Source organism: Schistocerca piceifrons, chromosome 2, assembly GCF_021461385.2.
Source record: "Schistocerca piceifrons isolate TAMUIC-IGC-003096 chromosome 2, iqSchPice1.1, whole genome shotgun sequence".
Classification (NCBI taxonomy): domain Eukaryota; kingdom Metazoa; phylum Arthropoda; class Insecta; order Orthoptera; family Acrididae; genus Schistocerca; species Schistocerca piceifrons.
Genome location: NC_060139.1, coordinates 610,052,707 through 610,073,892, shown reverse-complemented (window position 1 = coordinate 610,073,892; position 21,186 = coordinate 610,052,707). Strand labels below are relative to the sequence as shown.

Genomic DNA, 21,186 nt, shown 5'->3' with positions numbered 1-21,186 from the left:
CATTCTGCCGCGCCGTACTTCAACTGCGTGTCTGCCAACTCTAGTGACGAGTAACATTCCATCTTTGACTACACGTCATGCAATGTACGCAGTAACACACCTCAACATGGACACGTCACAAGCCGTCTGATGATGCCCGCATCTCGTGGTCGTGCGGTAGCGTTCTCGCTTCCCACGCCCGGGTTCCCGGGTTCGATTCCCGGCGGGGTCAGGGATTTTCTCTGCCTCGTGATGGCTGGGTGTTGTGTGATGTCCTTAGGTTAGTTAGGTTTAAGTAGTTCTAAGTTCTAGGGGACTGATGACCATAGATGTTAAGTCCCATAGTGCTCAGAGCCATTTGAACCATTTTTTGAAGCCGTCTGATGCAATGGACAAGTGACACCAGGATTGGAGTCCGTGCAGCACAGGTTAATGCACCGGTGCGATGCATGCGATCGTTACTTGACACACGTGCTATCAGCCGAGTTGTGCGCAGTATGTGTGTTTGGTGAGGGATGTACGGTATATATCACCCACAGCCTATTCTAGTGTACAACAGACACCCGGGATATTTGTGAGAGTGCAGCAGAACTGCACGCTCCATTGCAGTAGATGCATTGAGACTAGTGGTTGTCGCTTTGAACAGTTACTACGAACTACTATGCCGTGTACGCTGTGTATGTCTTTAGTACAATGAACAAGCATTTGCGACCATTAGTTCTCTATCTCAGTATACTCCGTTGTGGAACCACTATCGTTTCAATTTGACCCAAAAGGTCTTGATAATCACACGTTTCTCGTTGTTCAAAATGGTTCAAATGGCTCTGAGCACTATGCGACTAAACTTCTGAGGTCATCAGTCCCCAAGAACTTAGAACTACTTAAACCTGACTAACCTAATGACATCACACATCCATGCCCGAGGCAGGATTCGAACCTGCGACCGTAGCGGTCGCTCGGTTCCAGACTGTAGCGCCTAGAACCGTACGGCCACTTCGGTCGGGTTTCTCGTTGTTATCGCTGTCATCCTAAACAGCTGTTCTCGATAATTCCCCCCACCCCCACCCTTTCTCTCTACTCCTCTCAACTTCTTACCTGACCCACGTCGTTCAACGCCTTCTGACTAAGTTTTTGTGTCCATTGAGCTTATTAACCTCGTAAAGCGCCGGACCAGTGGATGTGGTCAGCTTGTCGCATCATATTAAGGACAGCAGGGCCGTGACATAGCGCCGTGCCGCAGATAGGTGTGACCAGTCCTGAGCGCGGGTCCCGTTAGGCGCGCCGCGTGGGAAGCGGCCTTGCCTCAGCCTCAGACAGGAACGACACGTCCAGCCCTGGCGCGGCACAACACGGGGCTCTCCCGACGACCAGCAGGACAGCGAGCCGTCAAACTTCTACACTGTGGGGAAAAAAATGCAACACCTTCAAGGAATGTACGTGTGTACGTACTGAGGGATTGTAGTGTTAGTCACTGCCATCCAAGACCATATGACGCTCTGGAAATCTGTCTACGCACATTTGTTTTCATTTTGCAGGCAGTAACTGTGATGAGTTCAGAGATGAATAGTGTTTGAAACACTTATTTTGGGGTACAAACATGCTCTGCCGACGAGAACGTACTGCTGGTGAACAACTTCAGCCATTTGAACAGGGTCACATTATGGGAGTGGAGGAAGCTGAATGGACATATCGGCGCTTTGTTGCACGTGTTGATCACAGTGCATTGGTGGTGTGTCGCTGCTTTCAGGAGTGGTCTATGAAATATTCCCACACCTGTAGACCAGTGCCGGCTAGAGTGGCGGAGCGGTTCTAGGCGCTTCAGTCTGGAACCGCGCGGCCGCTACGGTCGCAGATTCGAATCCTGCCTCGGGCATGGATGTGTGTGATGTCATTAGGTTAGTCAGGTTTAAGTAGTTCTAAGTTCTTGGGGACTGATGACCTCAGATGTTAAGTCCCATAGTGCTCAGAGCCATTTGAACCATTTTTGTAGACCAGTCTCTGAACATCGACACAGCACAGACGCCCGTCAAGTTCGCCGCATTGTGCGGGCAGCAGTGGCTGGCCGAACATCATCCAGGGACTAACTCTCGGCATATGTGGCAACTGCTGTGTGATCAAGGACCATTGGGAACCATCTTCTTGTAGCAGAATTAAGGTCACGTCTATCTCCGACATCGCGACACCGCCAGGTGTGGCTACTCTGGTGTCGTGAAAGAGTTGATTGGAGAGTGAATGACGCTGTGTTGTCTTCAGTAATGAGAGTAGGTTCTGTTCTTATGCGGATGATGCATGTACACGTGTATGGCGTAATCGTGGTGAGCTGCCTGTTCCAGAGCGCCTTCGCTCACGACACAAAGTTTTCGTCCCAGACTTCATGCTGTGGGGGACCATAAGTTACAACTCGCTGTCACTGTTGGTGTTTCTGCAAGGTAAAATATCCTGCGCCGTGGAGTTACACAGCCTGCTATCCTCGTGTGATTACCATTTCTTCGACAGGAACGTGATGTTCTTTTTCAGCAGGACAATGCGCGTACACATACGGCTCCTGCGAAGCAGCGTGCACTTCTTGGTGCACAACAGATGCCCTGGCCAGCGACATCATCAGATTTCTAGCGAATTGAACTCTTATGGATATATGAAACAGGAACTCACTCGTTCTCCGGGGCCTACAAGAACCTCGTCAATTTGCAACAAAAGGCACGACATGCTTGAGACAACCTATCGCAGGATGCCATTCGTCAGGCTATATGATTATCTGCACGCGAGAATGCCCGCCTGTGTTGCCGCCAGAATGGGGTGCACTGTGTATTGGTGCGAACTGCCTGTCACCTCACTTAACAGCAAAATGACCTTGTCCTTGAATCTGTTCTTTTTTCTTTCCGGCAATGTATTTCGCTGCAACTTCTCACTGGAAGCGACAGTCGGCTGAAGCTGCCAACCACTACTGTCCGCACATTTCGTCGAAATTACTCACAGCAGCCGCGAGCAGGCCCGGGTCCAGGGTTCGGTTTTTTTATTTTCCTTCCAGTTGTACATCTTTGTTGAACAGTTACATCATGATGTCGGCCGGTGTGGCCGTGCGGCTCTAGGCGCTACAGTCTGGAACCGCGTGACCGCTACGGTCGCAGGTTCGAATCCTGCCTCGGGCATGGATGTGTCTGATGTTCTTAGGTTAGTTAGGTTTAAGTAGTTCTAAGTTCTAGGGGACAGATGACCACAGATGTTAAGTCCCATAGTGCTCAGAGCCACTTGAATCATTTTGAGTTACATCATGATAAACATACTAAGATACTGCATCGTTAAAAAAAAATTATTATGGCAGTAAACCTTCATTTGCATCATAATAAGTTGTCTCTCTACTGCAACAAGATACGCAGTAGTGTCATAAATTATCACATGAAACTGACACACAAAGCAAATATATGTTGTTGTTGTTGTTGTTGTGGTCTTCATCCCTGAGACTGGTTTGATGCAGCTCTCCATGCTACTCTATCCTGTGCAAGCTTTTTTATCTCCCAGTACCTACTGCAACCTACATCCTTCTGAATCTGCTTAGTGTATTCATATCTTGGTCTCCCTCTACGATTTTTACCCTCCACGCTGCCCTCCAATACTAAATTGGTGATCCCTTGATGCCTCAGAACATGTCCTACCAACCGATCCCTTCTTCTGGTCAAGTTGTGCCACAAACTTCTCTTCTCCCCAATCCTATTCAATACTTCCTCATTAGTTATGTGATCTACCCATCTAATCTTCAGCATTCTTCTGTAGCACCACATTTCGAAAGCTTCTATTCTCTTCTTGTCCAAACTATTTATCGTCCATGTTTCACTTCCATACATGGCTACACTCCATACGAATACTTTCAGAAATGACTTCCTGACACTTAAATCAATACTCGATGTTAACAAATTTCTCTTCTTCAGAAACGCTTTCCTTGTTATTGCCAGTCTACATTTTATATCCTCTCTACTTCGACCATCATCAGATATTTTGCTCCCCAAATAGCAAAACTCCTTTACTACTTTAAGTGCCTCATTTCCTAATCTAATTCCCTCAGCATCACCAGACTTAATTAGACTACATTCCGTTATCCTTGTTTTGCTTTTGTTGATGTTCGTCTTATATCCTCCTTTCAAGACACTGTCCATTCCATTCAACTGCTCTTCCAAGTCCTTTGCTGTCTCTGACAGAATTACAATGTCATCGGCGAACCTCAAAGTTTTTATTTCTTCTCCATGAATTTTAATACCTACTCCGAATTTTTCTTTTGTTTCCTTTACTGCTTGCTCAATATACAGATTGAACAACATCGGGGAGAGGCTACAACCCTGTCTTACTCCCTTCCCAACCACTGCTTCCCTTTCATGTCCCTCGACTCATATAACTGCCATCTGGTTTCTGTACAAATTATAAATAGCCTTTCGCTCCCTGTATTTTACTCATGCCACCTTTAGAATTTGAAAGAGAGTATTCCAGTCAACATTGTCAAAAGCTTTCTCTAAGTCTACAAATGCTAGAAACGTAGGTTTGCCTTTCCTTAATCTTTCTTCTAAGATAAGTCGTAAGGTCAGTATTGCCTCACGTGTTCCAGTGTTTCTACGGAATCCAAACTGATCTTCCCCGAGGTTGGCTTCTACTAGTTTTTCCATTCGTCTGTAAAGAATTCGTGTTAGTATTTTGCAGCTGTGATTTATTAAACTGATAGTTCGGTAATTTTCACATCTGTCAACACCTGCTTTCTTTGGGATTGGAATTATTATATTCTTCTTGAAGTCTGAGGGTATTTCGCCTGTCTCATACATCTTGCTCACCAGATGGTAGAGTTTTGTCAGGACTGGCTCTCCCAAGGCCGTCAGTAGTTCCAATGGAATGTTGTCTACTCCGGGGGCCTTGTTTCGACTCAGGTCTTTCAGTGCTCTGTCAAACTCTTCACGCATTATCACATCTCCCATTTCATCTTCATCTACATCCTCTTCCATTTCCATAATATTGTCCTCAAGTACATCGCCCTTGTATAGACCCTCTATATACTCCTTCCACCTTTCTGCTTTCCCTTCTTTGCTTAGAACTGGGTTTCCATCTGAGCTCTTGATATTCATACAAGTGGTTCTCTTATCTCCAAAGGTCTCTTTAATTTTCCTGTAGGCAGTATCTATCTTACCCCTAGTGAGATAGGCCTCTACATCCTTACATTTGTCCTCTAGCCATGCCTGCTTAGCCATTTTGCACTTCCTGTCGATCTCATTTTTGAGACGTTTGTATTCCTTTTTGCCTGCTTCATTTACTGCATTTTTATATTTTCTCCTTTCATCATTTAAATTCAATATTTCTTCTGTTACCCAAGGATTTCTACTAGCCCTCGTCTTTTTACCTACTTGATCCTCTGCTGCCTTCGCTACTTCATCCCTCAAAGCTACCCATTCTTCTTCTACTGTATTTCTTTCCCCCATTCCTGTCAATTGTTCCCTTACGCTCTCCCTGAAACTCTGTACAACCTCTGGTTCTTTCAGTTTATCCAGGTCCCATCTTCTTAAATTCCCACCTTTTTGCAGTTTCTTCAGTTTTAATCTACAGGTCATAACCAATAGATTGTGGTCAGAGTCCACATCTGCCCCTGGAAATGTCTTACAATTTAAAACCTGGTTCCTAAATCTCTGTCTTACCATTATATAATCTATCTGATACCTTTTAGTATCTCCAGGGTTCTTCCATGTATACAACCTTCTTTCATGATTCTTCAACCAAGTGCTAGTTATGATTATGTTGTGCTCTGTGCAAAATTCTACCAGGCGGCTTCCTCTTTCATTTCTTAGCCCCAATCCATATTCACCTACTATGTTTCCTTCTCTCCCTTTTCCTACACTCGAATTCCAGTCACCCATGACTATTAAATTTTCGTCTCCCTTCACAATCTGAATAATTTCTTTTATTTCATCATACATTTCTTCAATTTCTTAGTCATCTGCAGAGCTAGTTGGCATATAAACTTGTACTACTGTAGTAGGTGTGGGCTTCGTATCTATCTTGGCCATAATAATGCGTTCACTATGCTGTTTGTAGTAGCTTACCCGCATTCCTATTTTCCTATTCATTATTAAACCTACTCCTGCATTACCCCTCTTTGATTTTGTGTTTATAACCCTGTAGTCACCTGACCACAAGTCTTGTTCCTCCTGCCACCGAACTTCACTAATTCCCACTATATCTAACTTTAACCTATCCATTTCCCTTTTTAAATTTTCTAACCTACCTGCCAGATTAAGGGATCTGACATTCCAAGCTCCGATCCGTAGAACGCCAGTTTTCTTTCTCCTGATAACGACATCCTCTTGAGTAGTCCCCGCCCGGAGATCCGAATGGGGGACTATTTTACCTCCGGAATATTTTACCCAAGAGGACGCCATCATCATTTAATCATACAGTAAAGCTGCATGCCCTCGGGAAAAATTACGGCTGTAGTTTCCCCTTGCTTTCAGCCGTTCGCAGTACCAGCACAGCAAGGCCGTTTTGGTTATTGTTACAAGGCCAGATCAGTCAATCATCCAGACTGTTGCCCTTGCAACTACTGAAAAGGCTGCTGCCCCTCTTCAGGAACCACACGTTTGTCTGGTCTCTCAACAGATACCCCTCCGTTGTGGTTGCACCTACGGTACGGCTATCTGTATCGCTGAGGCACGCAAGCCTCCCGACCAACGGCAAGGTCCATGGTTCATGGGGGGGGGGGGGGGGGGGGGGGGGAGCGAATATAACACAACACAAATGTCGTCAAACCGCTCAGCTATGACAAGTGTGATGAAAATAGTTCTGGAATACCTTCTTGTAGTTCCGCTTCTTCTCTGTGATATAAAGTTCATCGGCAATATAGAGTTTATTAAAAGTTTTAATATAATAATAAAAACAATAAAAATTTCGAGACATCAGTAAATCTTTTAGCACAATGTGCACGAAATTGTAATAAAATAAGCATTTGAAAAATATTCTTCAGAAAATTCTCTTTTTTGCGGAGGGTCAGTCCCGCTGTCTTGCCTTATTCCTGTGGTACGAAGTTCTAGCCGTGGACTCACGAACCGTGTCTGATTCTGTCGCTGACCGCAGATTTGGTCAGCCTGTGAATGTGGGCCTTTACCCGACTCGAATGTTACTGTTCACGCCAGATCCCATCCACGTAGGCAAGACCTCACTCAAGCAACTGAAAAGTATCCTGTGTTAAACTTCATTTCTAGAATTGCTTGTCATTATCAAGACACCAGTTTTTATCCTGCTTTATTACCCGAAAGTTAGGTTTGATATCTGGAAATTGATATATGTAAACATCTAAACGTTTCTACCGAAAATTTCTTTTTGGGTGCGGAAGAGAGGGGGTCTGTGTGGAGGCGAGGATGGTCCTGACAGTCCACTACTTCAGCTCCCCTCCCCCCGCCATGTAGAAGTCAGTTTAGCACGAAACACACGGCTCTGCGGAATTGACAGGGTTTGAAGTACAAGATACAGTCCATAATTACTACTCTAAATCTGCAAACCAGTGATTGCAACCTAGGAAGGAATCGGTACTCGAAGCTTGAACATGGTTTTGGCCTAGCGTATTACTACCATTTAAAGCAACTGTTTAGACTGAATGTTTTAAAATTCCATATCAGAGTAGTAAAAATAATGTGTGTATGTAAATAAAGTAACCGTATTTTTTTCATTGAATTTCCCATCATCTTCTACATAACATTCTTTGCAAGCACATTGCTGAAATCTTTTTGCTTGTCGTCTGGATTACACGCGTGCTCTACTAGTCGCTCATCGTCATTGTCTCCGTCACTAAAACTGGAATAACATAAAATGCGCAGAGAATGTACCACAGCGGGCAGTGGCAACGTGACTGCCATACTGCCAGACTGGTTCTTCCGCGGTCCTCGTAGCAGTTGCGAGAGAGAATCGACGGTGTCACGATTGATGACTTCGGAGCAGTTAAAGCGAGAATGGGTCTCTTGATTTGCCTGACAAACGCGTGTATCCTACTGCTGTTCGGAATATGTTCTGTATTCCAGGTTTATTTGACCCATCTGAGAACTGAAAAAACTGAAGTTGTAAACATTTGACGGCGAATGCAAACTATCTCGTCGTGAAAACCTACTTATAAAGATTCAAGGTCCAGCTTTAAACGAGGAATCTACGAATGTACTACAACTCCCTACGTAACGCTCTTGTACTGATCGCGGAGATTGGACTAATTACAGTGCCCACATATGCATTTGAGCAAGCATTCTTCCTGCGATACGTGAGTTAGTGGCACGCGAAGAAGCCAAAGTAACTGGTACGATAGAGAGAACACTCTGCCATCCACGTCACAGTGGTTTGCACAGTACGGATGTGTGAAGAACAACGATAACACAAAAGAAGAGAAGCGAAGTACTGTCGATGTTACAGGATGATGAACATTAAGTGGACTATGAGGAAGTTCCCCGCAGAGCCGCTGAGCAGAGGGACATGTGGAACACACTAGTATAAAACACGCGGGAGCAAGGCCGAATGTATGGAAGAGGTCAGAGGAGGTTTTTTTTCCAGCAGTGCATGTCATTTGGCTGCCGATGAATTATCGGGCACTGATAACCTCGCTGTTGTGCGCCCTAAAACACTAATCATCATCCGATGAATTATGATTATTAGTGTGGATTTTATTTCTGTACATTGACTTTTATTCTACCTTGGTCACAGAAATTTTATTCGTTGCGTTTTCGCAATGTGTCGTCTGCATCAAACTTGGTGTTTAGAATTATTGGCACTACCTGATGACTATCGACTTCAACTGTGTGCGTTTTGTGGAAGCTAGTTTGTAGATACTTAATAATTTTCGCTGATGTTCTCTTAAAGTGCATGTTACTCTTGCGAGAACGGAAATACACAAACACTGCACACGGCTTTCTGGCAGTGTTATTTGCATCCATTAAACTCTCCTACCCGGAATACTTACTTGCATCTGCTATTTTTTCCAGACTGGTGCATCATTCCCGCGCTGTTTGTTCTGTAAAATTCTGTGCACAATTACTTTTTAGTGTACATTAATTTTAAAATTCGTTCATTTATGATATTCTCTGTGATTGGAAACTGCCAGAAATTGCAAGTTTTGTATGTGAGTGTGGTTGTGTTTAAGGATTTTTAAAACCATTCCTGTTTTTATTCGGTGACAGTTGCTGCTCGCTAGCCTGTCTGCAAATGTTGACTGTCAGTGGTAGCTTTACAAGGAAAAATCAAGGAGAATTTTAAGTTTGTCCAATGTGAAGGACTGTGCACCCATCTAATCAGCTACATCTCCGTGCTCGTAATGTACCTATGTAATTCACCCTTTCCTGAACTCCGTTCGCCCAAGAAGTACACTGAAAGTGACTTACGGAAGTCTCAGATGAAGAAATGATGACGCGTTTCCAACAGACTTCCAAAAAGTCTGGTGCTGTGCAGTGAGAGAGGATATGGCAACAGCTGCTAGAAGTCGTGAGCGCAGATACTGAGCTTTGGCTTTCTACAAACACGACCCCAATCCTTGCTGACAGTTCTCCTCTGCTAAGATTTCGACGAAGAACAAAGTCACGTCAGATGATAAATAGAAGAAACTTCCTATGCAGAGCTTCACGAAAAAGGTAGTGTAAAAAAAAGAAAAGAAACGAAACGGGTTTAATCAAAATTTGTGGAATTTCAAAACGCTTTTCATCGCAGATAGCGACATGGATTTAGGCTTCTGTCGAAAACACCGCTATTTACCACCAGGAAATTAAAAAACAAATCTGCCACTGGTTTTGAGTCATTTATTTCTCAGTATCAGGCAGTATATGCGTTTGTACCTACTGGAACTCGTGCATGTTTTTTGCAGATTTGTTTCAAGAGCCATTCCAAATAGAGACAGAGTTATCCGAAGCAGTCATGAATGACGCTCCAAGTACCAGTGTGTTCTGGATACCAAGAGAAAATATGAATTGCTGTAACCGGTCGTGTTTACTGTTGTGTCTAGACAAGACAGCCTAGACACAATGAGAGGAAGCCGAAAGGCACGCGCTACGCTCACGCAGATGGGCGTGAGGTCTGAAACAGGATACGTAATGAATGCTATAAAGAAAAGTACGTAGCTTCTGGAATACTTAACTTTAATCCATTCTTTTGGTACATCTGGAGATTGTGGCGATACAAGTGAGACTCTTTAGATACATGCAATGTTACTAATGGCGCCTTGCTAGGTCGTAGCCATTGACTTAGCTGAAGGCCATTCTAACTATCTGCTATGCAACTGAGCGAGGCTTCGTCAGTGTGCACCGCTAGCTACGTCGTCTGTACAACTGGGGCGAGTGCTAGTCCGTATCTCTAGCCCTGCCTTGTGGTGGCGCTCGGTCTGCGATCACACAGTGGCGACACGCGGGTCCGACATGTACTAATGGACCGCGGCCGATTTAAAGCTACCATTTAGCAAGTGTGGTGTCTGGCGGTGACACCACATTCCTCCCACGCAAATCGGCGAACGGTCGTGTTATAAGGCTTCCGCCCGCCGTGGGGAGGACCCCATGTTGACGTATGCGATGAGGTGGGGAGCCTAACAACAGGCGAGGCTGTGCCACCCGCACCCGGCCATTCGGTCCGAGGGGAGATAGGAAACGCCTGAAAATCCAGTCCAGGGTGCACGTCAACATGCGGTGTATGCGCCCGTAAAGAGACAGGAGGGGCCGAAGGGTCGACCTCCATTGCGTTGGGGTACCCGACGCGCGAAGACGCCATGTGGTCCGGAGCGGGCAAGAGTTCCATGGCGGAGGACGGCTGGTCACGGGAAGCGATCGGCGGCGCGTGACTCAGGGAGGCGCGTGGCGGCTGCAGCGAAGCGTCCACTGCGGGCGGCGCCGGCGGGAGAACAGGCGGCGGGGGCGGAGGCGGCGGCGGCGCGTCGCCATGGGGCAAGATGGAAGGCATCGTCGGTAACACCTGGGGATGAGGCGAGCCAGTAGATGGGTCCCCAGGGCGCTGACCGGACGGCACCGTCGCTGAAAGCAGACGGGGAGCAGCAGAACCCGTGCGACGACAGAGGCGCAGCCGATTGAGATGCCGACGCACCTCACCAGAGGCCCCCAAAACCAAATACATCGCGCGGCCGAGGCAGCGAAGAATGCGCCCTGCGAGCCAACGCCGTGAACCTCGATAGTTGCGATAGAATACAACGTCGCCTGGAGCAAAAGCAGAAGTCTGCCGCTGCACAGGAACCTGATGCGGCGGGTGCAGCAAAGACATCAAGGTTCGATGAGGACGACCGTGGAGCAACTCAGCCGGCGAGCGGCCATCTCGGGGCTGAGAGCGATACGATGACAAAAAGAGCAACAATGCGTCCTCCCGAGAATGCGACTCTTTCAACTTCAACATCTGTGACTTGAAAGCCCAGACCAATCGTTCAGCGGAACCGTTTGACTGAGGCGAAAACGGCGCGGATGTCAGATGTTGAATACCATTGGCCTGGCAGAATGACTGAAATTCTGCGGACATGAATTGTGGGCCATTGCCGGAAACAATAGTCTGCGGAAGACCTTCAATGCAAAAGATAGCAGACAATGCTTGGATGGTGGCAGTTGACGTCGTGGAAGACATCCGGACAACAAAAGGAAAATTGCTGAAGGCATCTACCAGAACCAACCACCGAGCATTCCAGAATGGACCAGCAAAATCGATGTGCAAGCGTTGCCAAGGGGAAGTGGCTTTTGGCCATGCAAAGACTTTCCGCGGCGGCGCGGATTGTTGTTCGGCACACGCAATGCAAGAAGAACACATATTCGTAATCGCAGCATCGATTCCGAACCAAGTACAGTGCTGACGAGCAAGTTGTTTCGTTCGCACTATACCCCAATGTCCTTGGTGAAAAAGCCGTAAAACAGAGGACTGTAACGAACGTGGGACCACGACTCTGGACTGATCATTATCAGAACGCAACAATAAAACACCACGTCGAACAAAAAGTCTCTCCTTGTGAGCAAAAAATCGGCGAACCAACGGATCCTCGATCCGAGACTTTGACAAACGAAATTGCGTAGCAACAAAACGCAAAACGGTAGCAAGGACAGGGTCAGCAGCTGTGGCTGTGGCTACACGACGAAAATCAATCGGAAACGAGTCGACCACTTCATCGGTTGCCGCATCAATGAACAGGCAAGCAAGTTCGGAAGAATCGAATGCTCGATCCTCAGCAACAGGCAAACGGGACAACGCATCTGCGTTTCCGTGCTTAGCAGTGGACCGATACAAGATATCGTAGCGGTACTGCGAGAGGAAAATAGACCAGCGAATGAATTTCTGCGCTGTACGTGGAGGTACAGGCTTGTTCGGATGAAAAAGTGACGTCAAAGGTGTGTGGTCTGTGATGATGGTAAAGTGACTACCATACAAGAAATCATGGAACTTAGTAACACCAAACACGAGAGCCAAAGCTTCTTTCTCTATCTGTGAATAATTTCTTTGCACAGACGAGAGCAATTTGGACGCAAAGGCAATAGGGCGATAATGCGATCCATCTCTGTGCGCAAGCACAGCACCGATCCCGAAATCCGAAGCATCTGCCATCAACAAAAGGGGTTTCTGGGGATCGAATGGCGTAAGGCAAGTATTTGAAAGCAACGCCGATTTCAACTGGCGAAAGGCGCGTTCGCATTCCGTCGTCCAAACGAACGGAACACCTGTACGGCGTAAGCGATTAAGCGGAGCTGAAAAGGAAGAGGCATTGCGCACATTCTCTCACACCTTGTGATTCGAAATCGTTTAATGTTCTTGCGACCTCATCACGCAATGTGTGGGGAACATTGCGCGCTCTGAAAAATTTCGGTTGCGCGTTTACTTTCAGTTCCAAATGTGCTTCATAGTTTGTAGCGCAGCCAAGGCCCGGCTCAAAAATGTCTGCAAATTCTTCACATAGCCGAGGAACACTGGCGGAAGGCACAGTCTGATTCACTGATAGGACCTGATTTACTATAGACATGTTAAACAACTGAAATAAATCTAAACCAAACAAGTTCACTGCAGTAGAAGAATGAAGAACGGAAAATGACACAAGTTTTGTTTGGCCCTTGTATGTTGCAAGAAGGCTGCACTGTCCTAACACAGGGATATTCTGACCTGAATAACTATTTAACTTAACATTTGCGGCACGCAACGGAGGTTTGCCCAGTTGTTTGTACGTGTCGTGATTGAGCAATAAAACTGCAGCTCCGGTATTGAGCTGGAATGGTATGACCTTGCCATTAAAGTCCAAATCTACAAAAAGTTTATTGCCCTGCTGACGACAAGAGCGACTGTCTCATGCAATTTGAACTGATACAGGTACAGCATCACTTGCTAATTGACGTGATTTCCGGCGACGTCGACGCACACTTTTTGTGTGATGAACACAGTCACTGTTAGAGACAGTGGCACTGGATGAAGTGGAATTAACTACATGAATGTCCATGGGCAAAGGTTCACGAGCCTGAGTATTCTTGGTTCGATTCCGGCGCGAAGCAAAGGGCCTGGAATGGTTGTGATTGTCTGATCTGAGCTTTTTCCGGCAAACACTTTGAACATGTCCTTTCTTATTACAGAAAAAGCAAATAGCTTGGCGTGACGGGCAATTTTCACGCGAATGTCTAGTAGCACAAAGCGGGCACGATTTCACTGCAGTTGTATGCTGTCGCGGCACACCTGGTTTAGAGCGTGGCGGCAGCTGCACGGACGTGCGCGAGGGCAGTTTACCGGTCCGAGCAGCGCGCCCGGCGGGCCGGTTAATGTTACACACGGCTGGTGAAGTTGCAAATGATTCCTGAGCAAAGTCAAGCGTGTCTTGTCTATCCAATATGTCTATCACTTGTTGAAGGGAGGGATTAACTAGTTTCAAAATCTGTTCCCGTATGCAAACATCAGAAACGTTCTGTGCTATTGCATCACGTACCATAGTATCTGAATAAGGGAGTCCACATTCACACTCAAAAGCACAATCCCTTGTAAGGCCTTGCAATGTTGCAACCCACTCCCTATTAGTTTGACCGGCGGTACGTTTTGTATGAAAGAAAGTAAACCTTTTTGCAACTACATTGACTGTTTCTTTGAAATAGGCGTCCAATGCCGACAAAATTTCTTCGTAGGACAGAGTTGCTACGTCGCGTCGGGGAAATAATTTCACTATCACACGGTACGTTTGCACCCCTACACACGACAATAAATGAGGCTGCCGCTCGTTACCTTGAATTCTGTAGGCGGCGAGATGAAATCCAAACTGGCGTGACCACTCCGTCCATGTCTCCACGTCTGCTTGAAAATTACGGAATGGTGGTGCAACTGCATGTTGTGGCTGCGGTAGCGGTGAAGCGGCGGCTGCCGCATCGTTTTGCATGGCACGTTGACCCTGGACGAGCTGTCCAAGGGCATCCAATAACGCCTGCGTCTGCTGATTCTGCAAGCGATAAAATTCGGACAGTACATCTGGCGAAGCCATGACACAAGTAAATGTAAGCAATTAGAAAGAACAAGACCCTTTCCGTTGACTCGTCACCAAAAATGTTGTGTCTAGACAAGACAGCCTAGACACAATGAGAGGAAGCCGAAAGGCACGCGCTACGCTCACGCAGATGGGCGTGAGGTCTGAAACAGGATACGTAATGAATGCTATAAAGAAAAGTACGTAGCTTCTGGAATACTTAACTTTAATCCATCCTTTTGGTACATCTGGAGATTGTGGCGATACAAGTGAGACTCTTTAGATACATGCAATGTTACTAATGGCGCCTTGCTAGGTCGTAGCCATTGACTTAGCTGAAGGCTATTCTAACTATCTGCTCTGCAAATGAGTGAGGCTTCGTCAGTGTGCATCGCTAGCTAAGTCGTCCGTACAACTGGGGCGAGTGCTAGTCCGTATCTCGAGACCAGCCTTGTGGTGGCGCTCGGTCTGCGATCACACAGTGGCGACACGCGGGTCCGACATGTACTAATGGACCGCGGCCGACTTAAAGCTACCACCTAGCAAGTGTGGTGTCTGGCGGTGACACCACATTTACTACATCGTAATTCTGTTATGCGTTTCACTGGGTTTTTTCATCTATCATCAAGTGGATCTTAATTAGTAAGGCATAGATGTATCACACGTTCAACGTTTTGGGTAATCTATGACACAGCGTTTCAGTTGTTAGAGGCTTCTTCTCCAGTTTTATTTGCACCACATTTTGCACAGTGCCGCAAGTTACACAAAAAGTGGAACACGCAATACATCCATGTCTTATTGATGTAAAATCCACCTAATTATGGAGATAAAATGCACCGAAACGCATAATGCATAATTATTACTATCATTTGCTTTCACGGCCTCATTGGACTACTTTAGTCAGTCATTTCCTGGTCCTCTTCTTCAATAAGCGTATGTTTCGTTCTTTCTTAACTGCCCAGTATCTTTTCATTCGTTCTTATCTTTCCTGTCTTTCTTCATCTATAAATACACTTTTCATTGTGAGTCGTTTGTCTACTTTTGGTTTAAATCTTCTTTTCTTGTCTTTCAGTTTCTCTAGATTTTCTGTCTTGTTTTGCAGATCATCCAAGGTTATATGTAGTTCCTCCATACCCTCTTTAATTTCCTTGATCCATCCTACTTGTTGCTTCATATTCCACAGTTTCTGCATATTTTTTCTTGCTAATCTGGTTTCTGGTGCCCTTATTATGTGGTCAAAGAAAGAAATCCTCTTTTTACGTATAGTATCTGTGATGTACTCCAGTTCTCTGTACACTAATTCATTCGGCACTATCCGCCATGGTCCTTCCTTCTGGTATTTTTTTATTTATGCATGTTCTAGCCATTCTTATCTCTTGGTATTTTGTCGACTCTGTTTCTCTGAGTGACTTTAAAAAGAGTCTCGCTTGCATATGTTACCTCTGACTGAACCACCGTCTTGTAGTGTTTTAATTTTGTCTGAATTGATAATTTCTTATTGTATGTAGACATTGTTAAGTTTCTGAGCTTTCGTCATTTTGTTGATTCTTTCTTGCCAAGCAAGTTTTTCATCCAAGTTGTGTGTTATAAGCTCTCCAAGACATTTAAATTGCTTCACTATTTTAATTTTTCTGTTGTTTACTGTTACGTGATCTATTACTAGCGGGTCTGTTACCTTCAACTTGGTCTTTTCGAAAGATATCTGGAGTCCTAGTTTTTGCGCCATATTTTGCAGGTTCATTATTTGATTTCTAGCTTCTTGTACATTATTAGCTAGTAATGCCAAGTCATCTGCGAATCCCAAACAATTTAGGTTTATCTCATCTTTCTTGGTTCCAATTGTCATGTTTATAGGATTCGTTTGTACCATTCTCTCATCAAGTATTCAAGAGCACAGTTGAAGAGCAGTGGTTATAAATTATCCCCTTGTCTTAATCCTGTTTTAACCGTAAATGGCTCAGATAGTTCTCCTCTGAAGTTGACTTTGGATTTTGTGTTTGTAAGGGTTAATTTTATCATTTTCTTTAAAATTTGGGACGAAGTCTAAAATTTCTTAATATGTCCAGCATAGAAGATCTGTGGATGCAATCATAAGCTGTTTTGAAGTCTACGATGGTTATGACTAGTTGCTTCTGTCTCCTTTTATAGGCATCCATTATTAATTTTAATGTGATGATGTGTTCTGGGCAGCTTCTCCACTGTCTAAATCCTCCTTGATATTCTCCCAGCTACTTTCCAAGTTTATCTTTACAGTGATTTTAGAGAAATCTAGCCAATATTTTATATGAGCAATCCAATAGGGAAATCCCTCTGTAGATGTCCGGATTTGATTTTTCTCCTTTTTTCTGTAATGATTGTATGATGGCTGTAGTCCAATGTCCTGATAGCTCTTCTCCGATCCAGATTTTAATTATGTATTGATGTAATGATATCTTCACGGGTTCTGCTGTGTATTTCCAGAGTTCTGCAAATGTTTTATCTTCTCCACTTGCTTTGTAGTTCTTGAGCTCGCTCAAAGCTTTGTAGATTTCCTGAATTGACGGTGGGTTTATATTTTCTGGTGGGGTTTTTATTGGAGTTTCTGTGCTTATTTCAAGAAGCTCAGGAGGATCGTCGCAATTTAATATTTCGTTAAATGTTTCTGCTAAAATTTCTGAATTTCTCTTATCACTATGGGCCACCTTACTGTTTCTACCTTTTGGTATTAGTGTTGGGGGATCATATCTTTGGAGTTGTCTGTTTGAGTCATCTTGCTTTGTTTCGTGAGTTCCATGTAAGATTATTCCGTTTTTTGACTCTGATATCTTAATCAGGCTTGGTGTCTTATCTTCCACTGTTTTATTACATTCGTCATACCACTGGTAAATTCTCCTAGGATTTATTGGGACTACTTGTTCAGCTATTTGTTTCATTTGGAGAATTATTTCATCCAGATCATGTTATTTTTAAATTCCTAGTTGTTTTTCATATTCCTTGTTATTTATCAATTTATGAGGGTCATATGTTCTCTTCTTTTTTGGGTAGGATTTTTTTCCTTTCTCAGTGGAGTGAATTTAATTTTTATTTTTATCAAGTAGTGATTTGATCCAGTGTCTGTTCCTCTCAGGACTTTCACATTGTAAATTTCCTTATGGTAGTTCTTATCCATGCATACATGTTCCAACTGCCATTCTCTTTTTGTCCAGTCTGGGTGTTTACAGGTTTTAAGTTTATTTGGTCTTCTCATAAGTATGTTGATTTTGAGATCATGTCATGGTTTCTACAGAATTCCACCAATCTCATGCCATTATGGTTTGTTCTTCGTTGTGCTGGCCATTTCCCTATTACACCTCTGTATCTCTTTAACCTTCCTAATTGGGCATTTAAGTCTCCAATTAAAATTTTGGTGTGATTTTTGTTGATGTTTGTTACTGTCTGATCCAAAAGCTCCAAAAATCCATCCACATCTTCTCTGTGGCCCTTTCCTTTATTTTTGTTATTAGTTGGGGCATGGGCATTTATTATTGTGTATGTTCTATTTGCCGTTTTTTTAGTTATTGTTGAGAGCCTAGGAGATTGTGCTTTCAATGCTATTAAGGAATCTATCATTTTGAGGTTGACCACGAATCCTGTTCCGAACTGCGGGCATTGCTTCATTGCTCTTTTCCCTGGTATTCCCTTGTAAATTTTATATCCTTGTGATTCCATTGGTTCTTGATCAGTGTTTCTCATTTCAGTCCGGTTATCAGAATCTCTTGTCGATCCATTTCGCCGGTCAAAATTTGAGTTTGCCTGGTTGAATGAGAGAATTTATATTGTGCGTCGCCATGTTACTTATCAGTCCTGTCTTGAGCCTAAGTTTCGGTCTGCTATCAGTCTTGGGTGTTTTCAGGTGCTCCAACTCATCTAAGTTATCTTTTAAGTGACTGCCTACCGTATCCGAATGCAGTCTTTCCTGGCTGTTGCCAGGCGGTGGAATTTTTCTTAAAGGATTTCCTTCCATGGTTGACTATCAAAGGTGCTCATCCTTGTGTGGAGGAAGCTCCGTGTTACATCTACGGTTGTGAACCGTATAGGGGCCCAGTTGTTCGGGGTTGAATCCATAATATTGTTTAAAGGACAATGCTAGTTACAGTAATTTATATTTACAATTGGTCTCAGCCCTTCTTCTAAACTCCATGGCGCTATCTTCATGGAAAACTGCCGCCTGGCGAACCACCACTGTTTCATCCTCCATTAGCCGTCAGTGGTCGACAGTACTAGAAGAGCGTGTGGTTAGCGCCGCGACTCCGTTGCCCGTTAATAGTAGCTTCATAAGTCTTCAAGTCTCCTCTCGAGTATGAGTGGACTCAACACTCTACAACGTGAAATGCTTGTAGGGAGAAAGGATTGCAACCGAGTGCTCTATATCGCGTCTGACAGAGACCACGCTGCTTGTGGAGTGCAGAAGTGCTGAAGTGCAGAAGTGCTGAAGAAAGGAAACCAGAAGTGCTGAAGAAAGGAAACAAAGCTTAATCCAGTCTGTTTCCAAAAAAGAGTGTTCTCTCTGCGAGTATAGGCAGAATACATTTTTATCTGCTGTATATGAAGCTTTGGAGCGTGTGACTGCACTGCTCAAAAGTAGCTGACCATCTCGAATACCTCACATTTTCAGAGCGATCACATCGCCTTTGACGCATCGACTGTTAATAAGAAGATACTTAAATTTTCAAATGGTGGTGCGAATTTAGGCACCACATTTACTAATCAGTTTGTAGACACCACTTTAAACTGATGCCTTGTAGCCACACCTGACCGACGGCTTCCGAAAATCTCTTCACCTGGCTTATTCACAGTCGACAACTTACTTGGGTGACAAAGAGGATCTAAAGCTAATATCTCACACAGTCCTCCTCCTTCCATGCTTCCCTTCAATCTTTCTCAAAAAAGAGGAACTTGGTTGTTTTTCCGTAAAATACAGTCGTCAGTTTCTCAGTACGCGGAAGAGCTCTGCCCTGTCTAACAGAACTTAGAAATTTCAGAAAACTGTCTTCCGTACCTATGGAAAATGAATATCTCAGAACGTCCAAATATCCTCAACCGTGATACAAATCTTACAAGCAGGATTACGGCACACTCCACGTTCGCTTGACCGATCCTAAACTTCCAACGTGAGTGCTATGTCTACTTCATGTTCGACTCGTTTGGTCCCCTCAGGACATCCAATGGTCAGCTGCGATAGGCATGAGGAGACAAGCGACTCCGCTGTCGCACGCTTTGTTTTCCCGGCAGCTTCTCAATTGGCAGGGTTCTCAGATGTATGTCATCTCAACATACAACGATATGCACTTATACAGATGGCTGTAGTATCGCGTAAATAAGATATAAAAGGGCAACGTATTGGGGCAGCTGTCATCTGTACTTCGGTGATTCATGTGAAAAGCTTTCCAACGTTATTATGACCACACGACGGAGATTAACAGACTTTGAAAGCGAAGCGGTAGTTGGAACTACGCGTATAGAACGTTTCGTTTCGGAAATCGTTAGCGAATTCAATATTCCGAGACCCACATTGTCAAGGGTGTACCGAAAATACCAAATTTCGTATATTACCTCTCACCATGGGTAACGCAGTGGCCGACGGACTTCATTTAACGACCGAGGGCAGCAGCGTTTGCGTAAAGCTATCAATGCTAACAGGAAAGCAACACTGTGTGAAATAACTGCAGAAATCAATGTGGGACGTACGACGAACATATTCGTTAGGACAGTGCGGCGAAATTTGCCGTTATTGGGATATGGTAGCAGACGACCGACGCGAGTGCCGTTGCAAACTGCACGACATCCCCTGCAACACTCTCCTGGGCTTGCGATCATGTCGGTTGGGCTCTAAACGACTGGAAAACCGTGACCTGGTCAGATGAGTCCAGATTTCAGTTGGTAAGAGCTGATGGAGGGGTTCGAGTGTCGCCCAAACCACAAGAAACCGTGGATCCAAATTGTCAACAAGCACTGTGCAAGCTTACGATGGCTCCATAATGGTGTGGGCTGTGTTTACGTGGAAAGGACTGAGACATCTGGTCCAACTGAACCAGTCATTGACTGGAAATTCCTATGTTCAGTTTCTTGGAGACCATTTGCAGCCACTGAGGTTCCCAAACAACGATGGAATTTTTAAACGCGCCATGTCACCGGGCCATAGCTGTTCGCGATTCGTTTTGAGAACATTCTGGACAATTCTAGCCACCCATCGAACATTTATGGGATATAACCGAGAAGTCAGGTCGTGCGCAAAATCCATCACTGGCAACACTTTCGCAATTATGTACGGCTGTAGAGACAGCACGGCTCAGTATTTCTGCAGAAGACTTCCAACGACCTGTTGAGCCCAAGCCAAGTCGAGCTGCTGCACCACAGCAGCTAAAAGGAGATGCGACGCCACACTCAGACGTCTGCGAGTTATGTCACCTCACTGTAAATGTATTTCAAGGCCTGTTTTAGCTATACCTTTCTTGAGTTTGTTGTCCACTACACACCTTCACTTGTGGAATAAGCTGCTCTGTAACTCAAATCTAATAGAAGATCACACAGGACTAAAGAATATCCTGAATAATTTTCATCCTCGTATTAGCGAAATACGATGTAATTCACATCTTTTTCTTTTAAACGGGGTAAAGAAATCTCTGTGTTTAATTCATTGTTCCACTTTCCTTTTCTTCCTCTCCTCCTTATTCTAATGAACAATTTTGTCTCAGTGGTTGCACGAAACAGTAGAGTTTTATTAATGTCAAGATCGG

General features: G+C 44.7%; 1 protein-coding gene across 1 annotated transcript in view; it reads left to right on the top strand.

Moving 5' to 3' along the window:
• The window catches only part of LOC124777426 (ankyrin repeat domain-containing protein 6), a 709,541-nt gene that overhangs the window by 169,669 nt on the left and 518,686 nt on the right, over window positions 1–21,186 (top strand). The window lies entirely within an intron of this gene.